Source organism: Trifolium pratense, linkage group LG2, assembly GCF_020283565.1.
Source record: "Trifolium pratense cultivar HEN17-A07 linkage group LG2, ARS_RC_1.1, whole genome shotgun sequence".
Taxonomy (NCBI): Eukaryota; Viridiplantae; Streptophyta; class Magnoliopsida; order Fabales; family Fabaceae; genus Trifolium; species Trifolium pratense.
In genome coordinates, this window is record NC_060060.1 from 7,401,403 (window position 1) to 7,423,529 (window position 22,127).

The window sequence follows — 22,127 nt, forward strand, 5'->3', positions numbered from 1 at the left end:
CCAAATTGGATTAGTATTATCATAAGAGGTCAATATAATAGTACAATCACCTTTGGGCAGAATGCACCAACTAAGGTCAAAACCTTAGTCAAAACCTCAGATGAGTTAATCAATGAGTATACATTGAACTTTGAAAGTTGTCACCTTTAGGCAGACAAATTCCTCCGATCAATACATCCTCCAATAACTTCATCTCAAATTAATTTTTAATCGTAACATATAATAATCACATTTGGGCAGAAAATTACATGTTATAATTAAAATCATTCCTCAAACTACAAAGAAAATCTCATCAATCAATATAAGCGGTCCCACTTTGGTGGTAACGGCCTATACCAACCCACAAAATCTCTTGCATAGGAATCAATAATTAAAAGTTTTCAGATATAACTATATGTATTTAGTTGGGGAGAGAGATCATTACTATGAAACAGTCAACTCATAAGAGATCATTACTGTAAAACAGTCAACTCAATATAATAAATAAATAATTTATGCAGCGGAATAATATGAGACTTTATTTGAGTATTATTGAGGATATAAAGCAAACAGTCCCGAACTTTTATAAATAACATAGGACTCCGCAATATAAGTCTCTATAAACATTTATAAATAGTTGACATGTAAAACTCTCCCACTTGATAGAGAATTATAGTTGAATTACAATCCAAAAGTGTTAAAATATTTAAACAAATATTCTACTATTTTCTCTATCACACAATGGACATGTCAAACAATGTCACACTAAATTTATATTTTTCCAGAATAGAACTCTCAAATTATTAAACTTGAAATACTCCCACTCAATATAGTAAAATTTAAAATAATGGAGTATGTAACAAATTAATTAATGATTATATTGAGAGTTTCTAATTTAGAATATTCTGGAAAAATAACAAAACTTTAGTATATAATTGCACATTTATTATTTCAAAAGGAGTAGACGATATTGAAAACAAATTTCTCCTTATATGCAATTATATATAATAAGTCACAAGAGAATAAATACTTGCACAACTAACCTCCAAAAGTGCGACATCCATCCTTGCAATTAGAGTCAATGAACTTTAATGATTTGAGAGTATAATGAAGTTTTTACAGCGTCATCTCAAACAGCTCACAAATCAACAGTAAACCGTTATATCATAATAAAAGACTATAATAATAATCAATGCAAGAGTAATTCAATTTTTAATTACCTTAAGAGTTGCTCAGATTATTATCTCTAATGATATTTTACGATTGAGCATGTAAGTAACAAGATAACTTATAATTCGTAAAATTAACCAAACACGGTAATTCATGCATCTAGCAAATATGGATCATATATGCGATTGATCAACATTATTCTAGGATTGGCTGGTTTAATTAACAATATCTGCTGCATCATTATTCAATCAACTTTGGAGTACATATAGAAACTGTAACGACCCAAATTTATTATTCACTATTTAAGTGTTTAATTATTTGGTGATGTGGTTTTTAAGTAAGATAGTAACTTTAAGTTATTTATCGAGTACTTTAGTTAACGCGCGAGTTAGTGAGAGTTAACGCGAGTTGAGCCAAGCTATTGGGCTTAAGGCCCAATGGGCCTTGGCATGTGAGGGGCGCCCATATAGGGCAAGGTAGAGAGAGAAAGCTCATATTTTTCTCTTTGTCTTGGAGCTTAGAGAGAAGGAAGAGCATGGGTGAGCTAGGGCAAGAAGGAAAGTGAAGATCCAAGAGCAAATCTTCGAGTTTTCTTCGAATCCAGGTAAGAGAGTAGATTTCATATTCGTGGGTGATACGAGAAAGGGGAGAATGTCGATTTCTCCGTACCCGAACTTTCTCCACCGCATTTTCGTTTGGGTTTTTGGGTGATTTTCTTAAAGAAAATGATAGAGAATGTTCATAACATGTTTAATATACTTTTAACATGTAGTATGAACGAATTTGTGGGTTAAAATTGGGTATTTGTTATGTTTTGATTTGAGTTGTTGTGTTCTTGAGCTTTTGAGCTAAAAATGGTAAATCTCTACTTTTTCGTAGTAAAAATGGTAGATCGGTGAAATGAACCGTCCTTTTGAGTCTATACATGTTGGTTACACGTGAAATCAAACTTATTTGGGATCTAGAACATCAAACTTGGATTTTTTTTGAGTAGATTTCTATCCTCTGTGTTAGTAGGAGTCATCTGCATGATAGTAGGGGTTCTACGTGTTAGTAGGGGTCTTACATGATAGTAGGGGTTCTACATGATAGTAGGGGTCTTACATGATAGTAGGGGTTCTACATGTTCTACGTGTTAGTAGGGGTCTTACATAACAGTAGGGGTTCCTGCATGTTAGTAGTGTTCCTGCATGTGTAGTAGGGGTCCTCTGGTATAGTAGGGGTACTCTGTGTTAGTAGGGGTATTACCTGAACTGTTGTTTGATGGTTTTAAATGCTACTGATTGTTTATAACCATGATTAATTTGTATTGTGATGAATTGTTGATTATATGTGTGGAATATAATTGTTGTTGATTGTGTTGATGATGTTTGTTTAAATGTCAAAGAAGTATATTAAGGTGTTAATCAACTTAATAAAGAAGGATATTAGAGTATGTTATTCTAATAAAGAAGTATATCGAATTATGTTATTCGATAAAGAAGGATATTAAGGTATTGATTATCTTAATAAAGACGGACGTTGGATAGTGTTCCACGTTATTGTTGATGGGCTATATGCCAAAATTATTGATGAATATATTCATGAGTTTTGAGTGCATGCATCATGAATATTTAGGGATATTGGCTTGTCCAATAAAGAAGGATATCGAACTATATTTGTTTGATAAAGAAGGATATCGGAGGTGAGATACTCTGATAAAGACGATGGTACCACATGCATTAGAGGTGTCTAGAGGACATAACATGAATGTGAAGCATTAGATTGCATTAGGGATTATGTGTGCATTTTATAATAAATGATGTTTGATACATACTTGGTAAATGTTGATTGTTAATCCGTATGTGAGAAGCAGAGTCCGTCATGACTATAAAATGAACAACGCAGGGTCCGTCATGACCATAATCTGAACAATGTATTTGTTGATGTTTTGGTATTGTCCGAGACGACGTGAAACTATATGTTTGATGTATTTTGTGGATGATTAATTATGTGATAAACGAAGTATATGCATGATATATGAATATGCATGAATGATGGTGATGTATATGTATAATGTATGATTATGCATGTTGTTATGAAGAAGTGTTTAAGTACCATTTACTTACACTTGTATATTTTGAGTATGTTGTCTAACTCTCTTTTATGTGTTATGTGCTGGACCGTTGGGGGTCCAGATTGACAGGTTTTTGTGGTATTCGATGTCGAGTCGTCGGTGAAGCTCCGCTCTGATTGTGACACGGGAAAAGGGGTTTTATATGTATATAAAGTCTATTGTCTAGGTTGTTTTGTATAATCAATAAATACATTATTTGATTCAAAGATTTGTATAAACACTGTTTTTACTAATTAATTACATTAGTATTATTTTGATAGAGGAGTGTAATACTCGAACCGATATTCAATAAATTAAATGTGATTTTCCGTTGCGTATTTTGAAAAATATTTTACTAAAGGTAGAAATATATAAATAATGGGTTTGAGTGTTACAATTGGTATCAGAGCCCCGTTGTCTTCGGACTGTGTGGGTTATGTGTCGATCAGAGCAGGTCTGTGCAGTCAGACCAAGTGAGTGTTGTGTGTCAATCGTGTTTGTCTAACGATTTTGTTGTGTTTGTTTTGTGGAATCACTTATGCTGTTCATTTAGGAACTATGAGTGGTGTGAATTGGATTAATCGATCCATTCTTTTGTTGAGTAGTGGTGTGACTGCTATACTTCTATGTTTATAATAGTTGTATATGCTTAGAGTTTAACCTTTGTGTAGTTTAAACTTGGTTGATTGATGCTTATTTTCTAATTGTTGACGATCCGGCATGATATAAAACTGCATGTGACGATCCGGCATGATATAAAACTGCATGTGGTAATGATTTGAAATAATTTTAAAAGAAAAACTAATATTATTTCTTGAAGATTTTGGTGAAAATATAGAGTTATTTTCTTTTGAGTAAGTGAAAATTAAATTTTCAAGATAGTGAGACGAGTAGGATGTTAGTGAATCCTAGTGTGTGTTGTTATATGTTTGTTTATAACATGTGCTAGATGATTACTAGGAGCTCGAATTGTCATGCGTTTTATGAGTAAAAACATGAAGATCTCATAATTCTATGTTGTGATTGTTGATGCATGATTTTAATTATACTTTCAAGTCTATAATGATGTTTTATGCTTGAAGTTTTGAATTTTGTGGATCGGTGAGTCGAGAAAACGAGAATTTAGTGGGCGTAAGTTCAAAACCGTAGCAGAGCACCCAGATTTTGGATGTGCTCGCTAAGCGAAGAATGAACCTCGCTGAGTCTCGCTAAGTCTTGCTAAATCCTGTGAATGTTTTTGACTTGTCTCGCCGGGAGCTCGCTAGCTTTTGCTAAGCGAGGGAGCCAGACAAGAATTTTATTTTGTTGAAATCTTGTCCTAAGTTGATTGAATGTGAAATTCTTGTCTTCTTGTGTTTGTTAGGACTAGAATAAATGTGAATATGAATTATTGCGTTGCAATGTTCATTTTTCTTGTGTTGTTTTGATTTCCTAACTTTGAAAAGTGAGGGAAGTATAGGTTACTTGGATGCTTGCATGATTTTGTGTAAGTGTTTAGGTATCGTGGGTTAGGTTTTGTCCCTTGTATGCGACATGCGTGTAAACGATGTCGATACTAGTTTCTTCTTAGGAAGAATATGTTTAGAGACGATAGAACCGTTAGGTGTGAACACCGGAAGTTCTAGTGGAAGAGTACGAGTGAGTTTGAGATAAGTGGGGGAGAAGGTTATATCCCTCCGAGATGTTTCGAACGTGAGAAGATGAGATGAGTAGAGATGTTCTTGAAGCGGAATATTCAGAAATGGGTGACGTTGTTCGAAGTGGAATGAATGGGAGCAACAAGTTGTGAGAAACTACTAGAAGGGAAGTTGTCAGACCAAGTGTTTCGCCGTGGGGCGTTAGTGAGATTGGTTAAGTGAGATGAAGAGTATTCGAGTCGATTGAGGATCGTGTGTTGCACTAGAAGTATGGATATATGGTTTGTGTGGAGCGAAGTTGAAGTACCTATTCGATTAGAAGAAGTTGAATATGTAGAAGTGGAAGTGATTAGGATTCTTGAGAGGTGATGATTTTGAAGTAAGTTGTCATCCAAGGGGATCGGATGTTGTACCGGATGTTGGAGTAAGAAGTTTTACGTGAGTCGTGCATATGGTAGTAGGATGAATTGGTTGAACAATTTGGAGTTCTAAGTCTAGTGTGTGGAGTGACTTTCGGAGGAGATTTGAGAAGCTTAGAGAAAGAGATGTGAAGATTAGTGAACCGTTGGTGTTAATTAATCGATGAAGGGAAGTATGTTTTAAAGTAGATGAGAATGGAATTGAGAAATATCATAATAGGATTGGTATGTTTGTTGAATCGTTGGAAGTGAGGATTGTATGAATAATCGAGTTTATTCGAAGATGGAAGTAGGATAACGATTCGAAGGATTTTGTGGAGGCTTGTCGAAGAAAGAGTGATTGGATTTGGATAATGACCGGACAATTAGTGTCGCATGTCGAACGAGATCGTAAATTCTTGGAGGTTGAGATGAAGCTAAGTGAGTAGTAACGTCTTAGAATGATGTGAAATAAGAAAGTTAGCCGTTGAAGAACGTGCAGAGAATGAGTATACGAGGTCATGTTGGAAGTGACTTATGCTAGATGAGAATTTGCGAAAAGGATTACCGCACATGTGAGTAGATGTTGTGTTTGAGCACATATAGTGAGAGGTTGAAGGCGATGCCCAAAGTAAATGTCGGAGAGCATTTGGTAGTGCCCAAAAGATAAGGGTGAGTAAGTATTTGCTAAGGAATTTGGATTCATGGAATGGAAGAGTCGGTAGAGACTAGTTTTGTTAGATGCATCGTGGATGTTGATGTAGTATGGTCACAATCGGTGACAATGAAGTAAAAGATTTTAAATTGTTTCATCATGGATGATGGAACGGTAGTGATTTGGTGAATAAGAAACCGATGAGTGAATAAATGAAGAAGAGTATGCGTATTGCAATGCAAGATGATGAGGAACATCGATAGATGGAGTGTGAGAGAATTGAAGATGTCATTTTGGAATCAACGAGGTAGAAGTTATGATTGTTTGGAGAACCAATTTTAGGCAGTGGTCTAATTTGGAAGTAGCGAATTACTAAGGGATTAAGGAGAAGTGGTATTGGAAAATGTTGGATTAAGGAATGCAAAGGTTGGTTAAGAGATTACTTGGGAATAGAATAGTCGTAACGAGATTCGACTCAATGATCGGAGATATGTGAGAAAAGGAATTTGACGGTTAGAGACGGTAGTTTTTAGCATGTGTCAATGAAGTTTGAGAATGTTGGTCATCAAGTGATTGTTGGAATTGAACTATCAAGTGATAAGTTGGAATAAGATTCGAATATGAATAAGTGATGTAACACGGTTAAGTGATTCATGAGGGAATCAAAGATTTATGAGAATTATGGAGTTGTGGAAGTATCTTTCGGAGAGTTCGATTGTTTGTACCTGTTTTGGGGTAAAGTTGTGAGTACCGTAGAATGTGTCTGTGGATGTTTCGTGCGAAGTTGACGTTTTAGCGGTTTGATAAGAATGGTTTATGCCGATATCATGATTGTTGAATATTTATCGACAAATTGAGGAACTGGCCGTCCTTAATCTCTTGTTGATAAATAGACAAAAATTGTGTTGGAGGGGATAAACTAATTTTGTCAAACTTTGTAATGTGTAGCGTTGAGCATTTTGTTGGAGGGTCGGATACATGAGTGATCCGGAGTTGTTTTAGTTGCGTAATTTTCGAGGGCGAAAATCTTTTAAGTGAGGGAGAGTTGTAACGACCCAAATTTATTATTCACTATTTAAGTGTTTAATTATTTGGTGATGTGGTTTTTAAGTAAGATAGTAACTTTAAGTTATTTATCGAGTACTTTAGTTAACGCGCGAGTTAGTGAGAGTTAACGCGAGTTGAGCCAAGCTATTGGGCTTAAAGCCCAATGGGCCTTGGCATGTGAGGGGCGCCCATATAGGGCAAGGTAGAGAGAGAAAGCTCATATTTTTCTCTTTGTCTTGGAGCTTAGAGAGAAGGAAGAGCATGGGTGAGCTAGGGCAAGAAGGAAAGTGAAGATCCAAGAGCAAATCTTCGAGTTTTCTTCGAATCCAGGTAAGAGAGTAGATTTCATATTCGTGGGTGATACGAGAAAGGGGAGAATGTCGATTTCTCCGTACCCGAACTTTCTCCACCGCATTTTCGTTTGGGTTTTTGGGTGATTTTCTTAAAGAAAATGATAGAGAATGTTCATAACATGTTTAATATACTTTTAACATGTAGTATGAACGAATTTGTGGGTTAAAATTGGGTATTTGTTATGTTTTGATTTGAGTTGTTGTGTTCTTGAGCTTTTGAGCTAAAAATGGTAAATCTCTACTTTTTCGTAGTAAAAATGGTAGATCGGTGAAATGAACCGTCCTTTTGAGTCTATACATGTTGGTTACACGTGAAATCAAACTTATTTGGGATCTAGAACATCAAACTTGGATTTTTTTTGAGTAGATTTCTATCCTCTGTGTTAGTAGGAGTCATCTGCATGATAGTAGGGGTTCTACGTGTTAGTAGGGGTCTTACATGATAGTAGGGGTTCTACATGATAGTAGGGGTCTTACATGATAGTAGGGGTTCTACATGTTCTACGTGTTAGTAGGGGTCTTACATGACAGTAGGGGTTCCTGCATGTTAGTAGTGTTCCTGCATGTGTAGTAGGGGTCCTCTGGTATAGTAGGGGTACTCTGTGTTAGTAGGGGTATTACCTGAACTGTTGTTTGATGGTTTTAAATGCTACTGATTGTTTATAACCATGATTAATTTGTATTGTGATGAATTGTTGATTATATGTGTGGAATATAATTGTTGTTGATTGTGTTGATGATGTTTGTTTAAATGTCAAAGAAGTATATTAAGGTGTTAATCAACTTAATAAAGAAGGATATTAGAGTATGTTATTCTAATAAAGAAGTATATCGAATTATGTTATTCGATAAAGAAGGATATTAAGGTATTGATTATCTTAATAAAGACGGACGTTGGATAGTGTTCCACGTTATTGTTGATGGGCTATATGCCAAAATTATTGATGAATATATTCATGAGTTTTGAGTGCATGCATCATGAATATTTAGGGATATTGGCTTGTCCAATAAAGAAGGATATCGAACTATATTTGTTTGATAAAGAAGGATATCGGAGGTGAGATACTCTGATAAAGACGATGGTACCACATGCATTAGAGGTGTCTAGAGGACATAACATGAATGTGAAGCATTAGATTGCATTAGGGATTATGTGTGCATTTTATAATAAATGATGTTTGATACATACTTGGTAAATGTTGATTGTTAATCCGTATGTGAGGAGCAGAGTCCGTCATGACTATAAAATGAACAACGCAGGGTCCGTCATGACCATAATCTGAACAATGTATTTGTTGATGTTTTGGTATTGTCCGAGACGACGTGAAACTATATGTTTGGTGTATTTTGTGGATGATTGATTATGTGATAAATGAAGTATATGCATGATATATGAATATGCATGAATGATGGTGATGTATATGTATAATGTATGATTATGCATGTTGTTATGAAGAAGTGTTTAAGTACCATTTACTTACACTTGTATATTTTGAGTATGTTGTCTAACTCTCTTTTATGTGTTATGTGCTGGACCGTTGGGGGTCCAGATTGACAGGTTTTTGTGGTATTCGATGTCGAGTCGTCGGTGAAGCTCTGCTCTGATTGTGACACGGGAAAAGGGGTTTTATATGTATATAAAGTCTATTGTCTAGGTTGTTTTGTATAATCAATAAATACATTATTTGATTCAAAGATTTGTATAAACACTGTTTTTACTAATTAATTACATTAGTATTATTTTGATAGAGGAGTGTAATACTCGAACCGATATTCAATAAATTAAATGTGATTTTCCGTTGCGTATTTTGAAAAAGATTTTACTAAAGGTAGAAATATATAAATAATGGGTTTGAGTGTTACAGAAACAACTAATATCCATGCCCAAAATATATAATAAGTCACAAGAGAATAAATACTTGCACAACTAACCTCCAAAAGTGCGACATCCATCCTTGCAATTAGAGTCAATGAACTTTAATGATTTGAGAGTATAATGAAGTTTTTACAGCGTCATCTCAAACAGCTCACAAATCAACAGTAAACTGTTATATCATAATAAAAGACTATAATAATAATCAATGCAAGAGTAATTCAATTTTTAATTACCTTAAGAGTTGCTCAGATTATTATCTCTAATGATATTTTACGATTGAGCATGTAAGTAACAAGATAACTTATAATTCGTAAAATTAACCAAACACGGTAATTCATGCATCTAGCAAATATGGATCATATATGCGATTGATCAACATTATTCTAGGATTGACTGGTTTAATTAACAATATCTGCTGCATCATTATTCAATCAACTTTGGAGTACATATAGAAACAACTAATATCCATGCCCAAAATATCTGATGCATTAATTTTAGATTTCCAAAAAGAAAATATATTGAATTAGCCAAAACCTAGATCCATTCATCATGAACAGGAACCATACGGCATACATAAAACCAATATTTATAAAATTGCATCACGATCCAAAGCACAATCACACCTTATTAATAGTCACACAAAATTTGATCAAATAAAAAATGTGATCAAAGTTCAAATATTAGAAAATAGATAGATGGACCAAACTCTTATCACATAAAAGTTAGGGAGTAGACTATATCAAAATTGTGACAATATCAAACATTCCTTAGATGGTGCCAAAATTAATCAGAATATTAATTATTAATCATATGCCCAAGAAAACAAAATATTGGAAATTTTATATTCTTCACCTGATTGACTGAAACTGGATCACGATGACACGAAGTGAATTCCGGCTCGTTCTTGCTCAATATTGTTGAAGCAGTGTATCACAATAAAGAAAATAAAGAATGACAAAACAAATAATTGATTTTAAGAGTACCGTCACAAAGCCATACTACATTAACCTCTGGAACAATATAAAGCGCATTGCCTCAAGTCCCATATGATGTTGTTTGCCAGTTTGCTTATCATACTAATTGTGCAGTATTAATAACAAATAATTGTTTTATCATACAAATTTCAAGGACAAATACTGCAGCCCATGTTCATATAATGACACCTCATCGTAAAACTAATAATAACACAAAGGTATAATCCTGTTTTATACTTTTGTCAATGGCGGCATAACACATATGATCCGAAACCACATACCAAAATTGTATGCAATTTTATCAGAGAACAAATTCATGTAAAATTGTGGTAGGTAGGGTCATTAAAAGTTTCAATGCCACCTGATTGATAAAACGTGATTGATTGAGAAAAACAAAATATAGCCGAATAAAATTTCTCATTGATCAAACATGGCTATGAATCTATGATTCATTATATAGTAGCATAACATGAAACAAAAAGGCAAATTCGAAATTAGGGTTCTATAATATAATATTATGCACCGCACATCTTTTTCTTAAGATTGGCTTAGCTATACATTTGGTCCCTTACGTTTATTTTAGGTTTCAATTTGATCCCTTACGTTTTAAAAGTATCAATTTGGTCCCTTACGTTTATTTTAGGTTTCAAATTAGTCCTTTCCGTCAATTTTGTCATATGTGGCAGTCAATTTGCATATGTGGACTGACACGTGGCACTTGGACACGCTGACACGTGTACTGTTCAAACGGTGTTAGTGACAAAACTAACGGAAAGGACTAACTTGAAACCTAAAATAAACGTAAGGGACCAAATTGATACTTTTTAAACGTAAGGGACCAAATTGAAACCTAAAATAAACGTAAGGGACCAAATGTGTAGTTAATCCCTTAAGATTCATTGATAAAACAATGTTTCATTCAAGCAAATTAATTGGTTGAGCAAAAAATTTGATTCGTGCAAATTAATTATAAGCCCTGGTACTGCAAATAAAATCGATCGCAGCATATCCACAAATTGGAGAAAATATCACTGACATGAAAACCGATTTGCCAAAGAGATTAATGATAGCCATGATATGCACAAAAGCGGGTATTAGGTGATCTTTCAACTCATCAAAATTAGGGTTCTAAATCATATAATAGAAGCTCTGATACCACATGTAATAAATTAATAATTTAGAGATCGATATATTATATGAGATTAGAACACACTTACTTGATAATCATAATCACAAAGCAATGTTACCGGAATTGCACCAATATCGAAAACATCGATATATTAGACAAGGTCTTCCTTTGCCTATCACTTGCTCCGATCTTTGAGGTCTTTGATGGGTAAGACAACAAATGAGCTTACTGTGTTTGTACGTGACGGCAAAGGGGACCTAGCCAATCTTATATATAAAAGATCTCAACCTAGTACCACCCATCATGGACCCTAGAGTTGGGCCTACACTTTATTTCTACACAAATCAAAATTAGTGTTCAAGCTCATTATTACTGATCACAATTATCGGGCTTAAGCATCATCAAATGGATCACAACAACATCAACCCGTTTTTATTAAAACCAAAAGCCACAATTGATTGCAGCCCACACAATATTAGAAAATATTCTAACATCATCACCTGTCTTAATGCCTTCTCACATTGATCGCGGCAATGAAGATATTCTTCAACAATTGCGCGAAATGCAGCAAGGCTTGGAACAATCGTTCCAAACCTTTGACCATGATCAAATATCCACCTAACTTTCATCCGAAGTTACCCGTTACCCTTTCCGTGAACAGATTTCCTATAACACCTTTCATCAAACACCACCACCCCCACCACCTCCTTTCCAACCACCTAAACCACCCAACATCCGCCTTCAATCCTTCGACAACTCCAACCCTTTGGACTGGATTTTCCAGGCCGGACAGTTTTTCAAGCTAAACCAAAGTACCAAACCCCTCCACACCAACGTATGTTCTTCATTCCATTCAAGCTAAATTCTTTCTGGGGCTATTGGTTTGGCCAAGTTGGCCGAAACTAAAATTCTCGAAGCCAAACCACATTTTTTAACACTATAAAAGAGGTAATGCAGGCTGCTGCAAAAATTGCTTTGACATAATTGCCAATTTCAGTTAACTTGTTTCCTTGTAATTTTTTATATGATTCCAAATTGAAGTTTTTCTTGCATATTTTATGATCATCAAATTGATAACTAGATGTTGAATGTTTAATTATAAAATTGAGCTCAAAAAAAAAATTATAAAGTTGAGCTCGACGACTCTTCAAAGAGTCAAATATATATTCATAATTTATGGGTTAAATAAAATAACAATGTCTTTTTTGATGTAAACAAATACTAGTATGTTATTTGGAGAGGTATTATAATTTGTGCCACTCGGTGAAAATCAATGTTAAACTTGCTTGTTAACACGTAAAATTGCCAATTTTGCGTGTTTAAATTAGGTATGAAAATTGCGTTAAATGTAAACTCATTTTTGGTATACTAGTGAAAAAATTGATTTTAAAAGAGTTAACTCGTGGTGAAATCAGTAAAATCAAGGTAAAATTGAGTTGATTTTTTTTAATTTTATCCGATTTTAAAGAAACTTTACCCGATTTTGAATAACTTGGCTCTTTTCCTTTGAGTTTGTTTTAATTTTTAATAACCCTAGAAACCTATTAAAATCTTGTTTTTGGATTTTTTTTTATTTAATTTTTATGATTTGGTGAGATAATTTAAATTGTTTGTGAAGATGTGAAAACACAAGAAGGTGGTTGAATTGTGTTTTAAGATAAACTAAAATTTTTTCAAGTTTAAGCTTTGTTCTTTAAAGCAGCGGATAACACAACACAATACCATGGTAGAGAGAGAGAGAGAGAGAGAGAGAGAGAGAGAGAGAGAGAGAGAGAGAGAGAGAGGTAGGTAATTTATACTGGTTCCTCTCAAACCCCGAGAGTAGTCCAGTCATCTTGCACTTCCAAGGGATTTCCATTATAATCACATAAGATTACAAATGCTCAAACACATAGCAAGAGACTTCTACACAATGTTCAAGCACCTAGCAAGAGACTTCTCAATATAAAGTATAAATAAAGATTGTTGTGATAATAAAAGCACTAATGAAACCTTAGAGTTAAAATACAATGACTTGAAATAGACTTCAAAGTATTTAATTTTGATATGAATAAAATTCAAAGGTTCAGAACTTGAGTGTTTGTAATAATCAAAGTGAGTGTGCAAATGATAGATAACGTATTCGTCAATGATCTTCACAATGGAGTGTTGTTTATATAGTCGAGTAGTACGCTCCATGTGTAGATGACCGTTGTGCAAAGACGTTGTAGCCAACTGATTTGGACTGAGCGATGAAAGTGACTTGTCATACCAAAGTGGTAATGAGTTTACCATACTTTGTGTCTTAGGAAGCTATTTATACCAAAGAGGGAAACTTTCACAGTTTGACTTCCACGCTCCTCCAAACTTAGAATAAGGTTGATAAGTTTGATTGTCCTTTTTAGATTCCTTATGCCTAAACAGAGAAAGACCCTTTTGGCTTAATCCCAACGTTCTCTGAAACTTATGCATAAAAGCTACTTATCAACTTAATATGCTGATGGCTTCTTGCCTCTGATGCATCCTTGCCTCTGATAGCTTCTTGCTTCAGAGTCTTCTGAGTGGACAAGAGCCTCTTGTTCATCTTTGCTTCTTAATCCCTTTCAGAGCTTGTTTGTTTTCTTAAGAATTTAGGAATATTAGAATTTGCTTATAATTTTAATCGATTTTAGAAGAAAAATAGAGTGAGAAAACTAAAATTATATCAAGTAATCTGATATTAAAAAAGGTAAAAAAAAATATCATACTCCATACATTCTTAAAATGCTGTTAAACAAGAAGACAAAAGAATACACAAAACACCAAAATAGTGTTCAAGAAAGACTAAACCATGTGGCAAACAAAAAGTACTAACTCAACACACTATCTTCCTTGAAACGGTTCACATTTTCATGACCCTTCTCTCATTCAAGCCTAATGCATCTGAATGCAACTGTATATCATGCACAACTAATGTTCTTCACAATCACATGGTTAATAATATCATTCATTTCAATGTCATTTCAGGATCAGAAACAAAAGTTACTTATCATATAAATATATGATCATAATTCCTCATTATCTAAGTGTTGAAGGAGTGTAAGTGAAAATGTACAAGTCGAAGTTGCAAGAGTTGTGTCAACGGAGACAGTGGAGATTGCCTCGCTACTCTTTCACGAAAGCCGGTCCACCACATAATCCAAGCTTTAAGGGTTCTGTTTCTGTCAATGGTGTTACCTTTACTTCTTCTAATACTTTCAATTCCTCCAAAGAAGCTCATAACCATGCTGCTATGAAAGCTTTCCTCGACTTTTCTTCTCCTCCATCGGGTAACACATTTCTTTCTCTTTCTGGATTTACATTACATACAATTTTACTCTAATGTTTACTTATTTCAAACAGATGAAGTTTTGGTGGATAAGGAGATATTACCTACTAATATCAAAATGAACAAAGACATGCCAAATGAATCTTTTCCAGTTCCCCCTAACAAAAAAATGAAGACGAGTAACATGTGTCCTTCATCTTCACCTACAGAACGTCTTTGTGCTAAAATTTCTGAGTCCAAAACAAGTAGTTACCAACTTAGTGACAGGCTCAAGGTGTATACAAGTTATCCAGATATTGTATTCCCTAAGGGGATTACAGTTTTACCTATTGCTGAGGATAAATGGGTTGCAGTGAGTCTTGAATTTCCAAATGAGAAAGACTTTTGATTCTTGTGAAACAAGTTTCATATATGACTTTGCTTTAAAGTATTATTACAAAACTTGATGTTTAATGTATATGTTGCTTTCAAGTAAAACTCTAGATGACTTATTTAAGATGTAAGTGCTTGTTTTAATTCAATTTTAGGTTCTTTAAAAATGTTTACTTTACACCATTGTCCTAATTAACTACATTTTTAGTCCACTTTTGTTACCAAGTTGTGTACATGATCTTTCGGTGATTTACTATAAAGAATATTTCATCATTCAACGCTAAAATTAGACTCTCATTGACAACAATGAATTCCAATTTTAGACAAAAACTAAAAAAGACCATGTTAATTTTGGTTATATGATGTAATTTATCGTTTTGAATATTTAAGTCAGACTTTTTTAACATCAGTTCAATGGACAAACTTGACAAAAAAAAAGGACAATATTGTTGATGTTTTATACACAATGAATCTTTTCCACTTCCCCCTAAGAAAAAATACTCTTCATCTTCATCTACTGACCTTCCTTCTGTATTAGAAATAATATTGTGAAATGTAAGATGCTAACTTTTGATGGCTTATTTATTTATCTTTATAATGTTTACACCATTGACCCAACTTTCATTCTTTGTTATAATTTTTCTTAAAGCTTGTTATCTTGTGTACATGATCATTGGGTGATATACAATTAAGAATCCACTAAACACTAAAATTGAACTCTTTTTGGCAATAATGAGATCACAATCTTACATAAAATCTAAAAATGGTCATGTTAATTAATTTTAACGAATTCTATATATGCTCATGATCATTATGACATAATTTAGATGTTATCTTGACAAATTAAACATATAATTTACCTTTTTGAATGATTAAGTAACACTGTGTCACTGTCACATACGTAAATGATAATACAATATATACCATTATTTTTGTTGCTTATAGATTCTTCATAGTACATAAAGCTGAATTCACATTAACTGTTGTTTTACTTGTATATATATTCAAAACTCAATCCATGGTGTTGATGTTGGTGGCAACTCATATAACTCAATGTTATGCCACTTTTCTTTTACTTTCAAACTACATAATTATTTAGCATAACTATATGAGGTTCAAAAAATCAACACGCTCACACAAAAAAGCTATGCTGGCTTGAACTGGGTGTGCCTTTGTGGAGGGTCCTGTAGCCAGAATTAATATCTTTATTACTTACTCAACACTACACATTGGACCACACCTTCATGATTTTCAAAACAAAACTCCTATATTTGGTGCTATGAAGTTGGTAGTTTCTTTCACTACACTAGTACCTTCTTTTCATTTTAACTACCCTACCATTTTTTAAAACAACTCATTCAATAACTACATTGAAAAATAGGGATCAGGATTGTCTGTTGTGCAATGTTCACGCAGTAATAATCTAGGTTGTTGATTTGAGATTAGACGGTCTAAATCACTTTAACAATAAAACAATCTCAACCGTCAATTTAGATCAAACGGTTGAGAGCTGTAATTGCATCACACAGTTAGGAAATCCAATTCCGAAAAATAAGACCTCAATGTTATATAATGGATAGCTTCAATACAAAAAAAAAAAAAAAAAAAAAATCATGTTTTCAATTTTTTTTCATGAATACCAACAAGGTTCCTTCAAAAGCAATAACAATTTTAGCATTATTCCATGTGGGCAATCACTTTTATTGTCCACTTAAAGCATGCATGAATAATCTTCTCAACAAGTATTTACAACAAATTAAATATTACATATACATTTTGACAACTATACTTTTTTAAAAAAAAAACATCTCAAAAATGTTGAAAATAGTTTTTGAACCCAATGTTTTTAGAATTTCTCTTATTTAACTTCTTCATGAATATCTATAAGTTTACAAGAATCTTTCTAAACTGAAGTTCATCCAAGTTTTTTTTTTTTTTTGAAGGATGAAGTTCATCCAAGTTGTACCTTACACTAATTAGTTTTTTCATTACTTGACACAGCTACCACCACATGTCACTATAGTTTAAACTTGATGATATATTTTCATTTATAGAAAAATATGAAATTAATTTCCACACTCCTAAAAATTGCATGGTTGTTGTGTGAAGTAATGTGTATTTAATTAACGTACTGTATTCAAATTTTGGGCCCTATAACTCCATATGATAAATGAGCATTGTGATAACTGATGAGTAAGTTTATGTTATTTCATTTTCATATATATTATTATGAACTACAACTTTTATTGCAAAAGAAAGTTAATTTGGTGGTAGACTTAATTAAACATTTAACTCAATCAATGAGAGATTAACCATTTAGTCAGACTTAAGTGGTTAATGAGATTCGGTGAAAGATAAATTGATTTGAAATACTTGCGTTCAAACTTTGACTGAAACAACCACAGACTAAATTTTACTTAACTTCCAATTAAACTCTGAACTATTGCGAGTTTGCGACTCATTACATATGAAGCATTGACACACATTCGATCCGAATTTTCGGTGCTACAAATTAAGCTCATTTCCCCAAGAAACCGGTGGAACAGAAAGAAAACAAAACCCTAAAGATAGGTTCATTTCATTTTACCTTTGTCTAATTTTGATTAAAATAAAGAAAGCAAACTGTGTAGTTAACTTAGATAGCAACTAACCTCATATATAAAAGTTTGCTGCTTTACTTTTTCTTAATTCCTCAGCTTTCTCGGAAACTAAATTAAACAATCAAAACAAAAGCATGCCACCATGAAAAGTATATATTGATTTAGTATAAATTATGGAGGATATATATCTTTGGAATTATTGAACCACAGGAGGAACAAATTGATGATAAAAATCATACTACTCCATCTTTAATTATAAGCATAAATCAACTTTTTAGATATATTCATCAAATAACAGATGTATCTGGTCGATGATATAGACCAAATACACCGATTATCATAAACAAGATACATCAGTCACTACAACATTTGTTGCTTCTGGCAACACTGTTTGTTGCAACCCATGTAAACTGTACTCTAAAAATGGTATAGGCAACAATTTATGACTATTACCATATAAGTTTTCGCAACATGAGAGAATTGTTCCCTAAAATCTTACTGGAAACGGTTTTCAAGCGTCGCTTTGACATTGTTTTGGCAATAGGTGATAACTGTTCCCTTAACCATCTCTAGGAACAGTTTTGAACAGTTACACTACTTTTAATAAAAGGCTACATTTATCAATTGTTACAATTAAAATTCAACACATGAATTGTTTTGCGGTGGCTTCCCTCTTTCACTTTTTTGACTCAATTGGTTTCCCTCTCAAGTTTTTAGTTTTTATTTTTTGATGACGTTAATATAATAATATTATTAATAATTGTACCAAAAAATAATAATATTACCTGCTAAAAAAAAGTATAATAATAATAATGTATCTTCTATTACTAATCTATTACTATAATATATTAAAATTCATTACCACCAAATTTCCTAATTTATCCTTATTAGTTTTAACCACGTTGCAAGTTTTATATCCTTTATTGTAATTTTACTAAAATAAATATTAAAAAATATAGAAACATTCACTAAAATAAATATTAAAAAAAATATAGAAAGATGATAGCCTTACAAATAGAAACAAAATAGATTATAGATATTAACAAAACATAACAATCTATACATAAAAATAGGAAGGAAAAAAAAAAAATTAATAATAATATCATAAAGTTAATTAGTATCAAACTTATTAAATTATTCTAAATATTCCTATAATATATTATTTTTTATTAAAAATATACACGGGACCATTATTTGTCACTAAAACATTAAAAATTGAATAAATAAGTTTACAAGAAATAATTAATACAATAATTCCACTTATATTTTAACAATATTATATAACAAATTTTAAATATTTAATTTAAAATAAATTTTCTACATTAATATAATGATAAACTCAAATATCTAATAAAAATCAGTAGACCCGTGTGAATGCACGAGTCTTTAAACTAGTTTATTATAACAATCAAAGCAAAATTGCAATTTTTATTTTTATTGTATATTTAATATATTTGTTCTTCATTATAAAAATAACCTTGATTAAGATGTGAATATAAAACAAAAAATTAAACTCGGATTCTCTTGATTAGTTTATCCTAAGGGAGCTTGTTAACACCACTTGAACTTAATGTATTGGTTAAATCATCGGAGAGAACCAAAACATACCATTTTATTTTTAATAATAATATTAATTAAAATAAAATTGATTTATGAATTATTTTTTATTTTTATGTTATATCTCTCGGTTCAAAAACAAAAACGAGAAAACCTTTTTTTGCCAATTGGAAAACCCTAACCCCTTTTCAGATTGACATTGAGAGAAGCTTCGAGATGAAACCACGAGAGGCGGCGCGGTGAGAACCCTTCATCGGGACTGAAATCTTTGTCGAGACAGAGAACGACAGCGAGTTCTGATTTCGCGAACGCTTCCGATTCCCCTGCCATCGTGAACCCTTCTGAGCACCGTCGAGATTGTAGTGCCGTCAAGAACTTCCCACTGCAGCTTCCAATTTGCGACATCCTTACCGTTCGACTCATGTTGCCTTCGAAGATTTGAGACCACACATGCAACAACTCAGTTTCGCACTTGACCCTTCTATATTCAAAGGTTAGTTCAGTTTCCCTTTACCCACTCTGATTTTTTTGATGTTTTGTTTCTGGTTATAGAAATAATTGACATATCAAAATTTATGTAGTATGTGTCTTATTCTTGTTGAAGGTTTATTATTATGTTAGTAAGAACAAGGTTTTATGATTTGTTTTGTAGGTAAAAAGAAAATGGTATCATGATTTGTGTGTAGGCGATGGCCTTTATATTGGTAGAGAGTTGATGTTGCTCATGTTGAAACAACATAGACACCCTTTCATATGCGTGTTAAAATGGATAGTGATAAATGATATGCAAATTGGATTTTTTGAAAACTTAGCACACTTTATTGGACCTCATCCTCTGATAGATAGTTGATGTTCATATATGCCTCTAGTTTGGTGTGGTATAAAATAATTCTATGATGAACTTCTGTACTGAATGGTTATATTTTTATTTTTTATTGAAAATAAACATGCCAAAGATGAGTTAACTAACTCTTTATCTAGGTAGAGTAGTTAATTTCTGGAGTCTTTACTTTAAGGACATTCTTATGCATTAATTTTAATAATTTAGTTCTGATATAGGTATTCAGTTTTTAATATTTTAATTTATGAATTAGTTCTTGTTGGGGCTGTGATATCTTTTACATAGTATTGATCCTTTTGCTTTTAACTTATTTAGCTTTTAATTCCTGTAATTTAAGAGACAATGATTGTGGAAAGAGAGCATTCTTCAAGTAGTGGTTCTTCTGGAAATTGGCTTTCCCAAAACAAGGAACATGAGAAGACTAGTGTTGTAGCAAGACATGTGTGACTCGTGTGAGTACAAATTTCATTTGCAATACTCATATCAATAGTGTGAGGTATGCCTTAACAATTCTATTTCATTTTGTCTTGGACTTTAAAATGCATATTTGAAAAGCTTTGAATAAAGAATTTTATGGCTTACATTGTAAGATATATGTAAGACATATGTGCATACTCTTATTATCATATATTTAGATTTCAATGATAACGAATAATACTATCCCGTTTATGTTTTTTTTTTTTCGGTCAGAGGTTGATTTAATTGCTAACATTTGATTTTGAAATGATTTTCAGAGAGCAACATAAATTTTGGTAGAACTAGGAGAATAGGTAAGAGTTGCTTCTCTACTTGATGAGGAGATGGAGCTACATAAATATCAGTAGAACTAGAAGAATATACAAAAGCTAATTCTACTCGATGATGAGGGAAGACCACCAACCCCTTTGTGACACTTCGATTTTTTCATAAAAATTTAGTCGAAAGTTTCTTCTGGTGTGGTGCTGATTTTGCTGTCATGATGCCGTGGTAACAGTTCTAATGTTGTGAAGTTGATATTCTCGAATATTGACTCATGGAAGTTTGTGGGAGCCTTAGTCTCTTTCTATGCCTTATGTATGGTTTTATAAATGGTTCTTAGGGCTAGGCAGCCATAATATCCTTCTAATGGTGTGTCCTAGTTAGGATATGGTTGCTTAATGTTTTGTCAGAATGTAACACATTTAGGATGTTAGTCTTTGATCATGTATTGTTTGGGTGAGACACTTATATCTTGTAAAGACTTTGTAAGATATTGTTTGAAATTTAATTGTGATTATGATTCTATTTGTAAAATAATGGATTAAACATTACTGAAGAAATGTTTAATTAGTATTAGAACTTTGCCATTTAATTTTACAGACAAAAAATATCTAAAATAAAAATGTTGTCTATATTATATTGATACCATTAAAACCGTTGCATTTAAGTTTTGGCTACACTCAAAAATTGTTCCCTTAGTTTAATGTTTAGGAAACGGGTCCAGACTGTTAACATCAATGGCAACATGTAGAAATTGTTGCCTTAGATTCGTTGTAAAACTGTTCCCTTTTCCCCGCAACTTAGGCGACAGTTTTAAATAATGTGCCCAAAAAGCAAAAAAACTGTTACCTAAGACTATAGGTAACGCTCGCTTACAAAACAGGTGAAAACTGTCGCCTAAAGAGATAGGCAACATTTTTCATAGTTTAGGCTACAATTTTTAACTGTTGTTGAAAAGCAAAAATGTTGTAGTGAGTTATTCAATGAATGAAATTTTGTTTATAAATAAGAATGGAGGGAGTACTATAATTGGTTTCCTCAAAATTTAGTGCAAGTTCCAATGGAACAGGAAGCTTCATTCAAGTCAAAGAAAATGTATAAAACTAAACACTTACAAATTCAAACTCATATAAGATCACAAAATTCTCTTCATCTTGTCTATAACAAGAACAATTCTCTACCAATATAATCTAGCTAAGAAAACAAACAATTCTTTCTAACATATAAAATAAATTAAAATGCAACATTAATTATGCTAGCATATAAAGTATATATACTTCCATATACATGATAAATATTAAATAGCTGCTACTAACTATAAACTATACTATCTCTTATTGTGTAAAGGGTTGGATCCTGTTGGCACCCTTCGTTTCTGAGACTCAAACTCTTTATTACCTCTGCAGCTGATTGGAGAATT

At 32.7% G+C, this 22,127-nt stretch overlaps 1 long non-coding RNA gene across 2 annotated transcripts; it reads left to right on the forward strand.

Annotated features, from left to right (window-relative positions):
- Positions 1-19,273: 19,273 nt before the first annotated feature.
- LOC123909157 lies at positions 19,274-21,158 on the forward strand. Of its 2 annotated transcripts, none has more exons than XR_006809839.1 (3): positions 19,274-19,621; positions 20,285-20,465; positions 20,704-21,158. It is a non-coding gene; the product is annotated as an uncharacterized LOC123909157 (long non-coding RNA). The 2 variants fall into 2 exon arrangements; XR_006809840.1 differs by having other exon boundaries at positions 20,307-20,465.
- Positions 21,159-22,127: the final 969 nt, after the last annotated feature.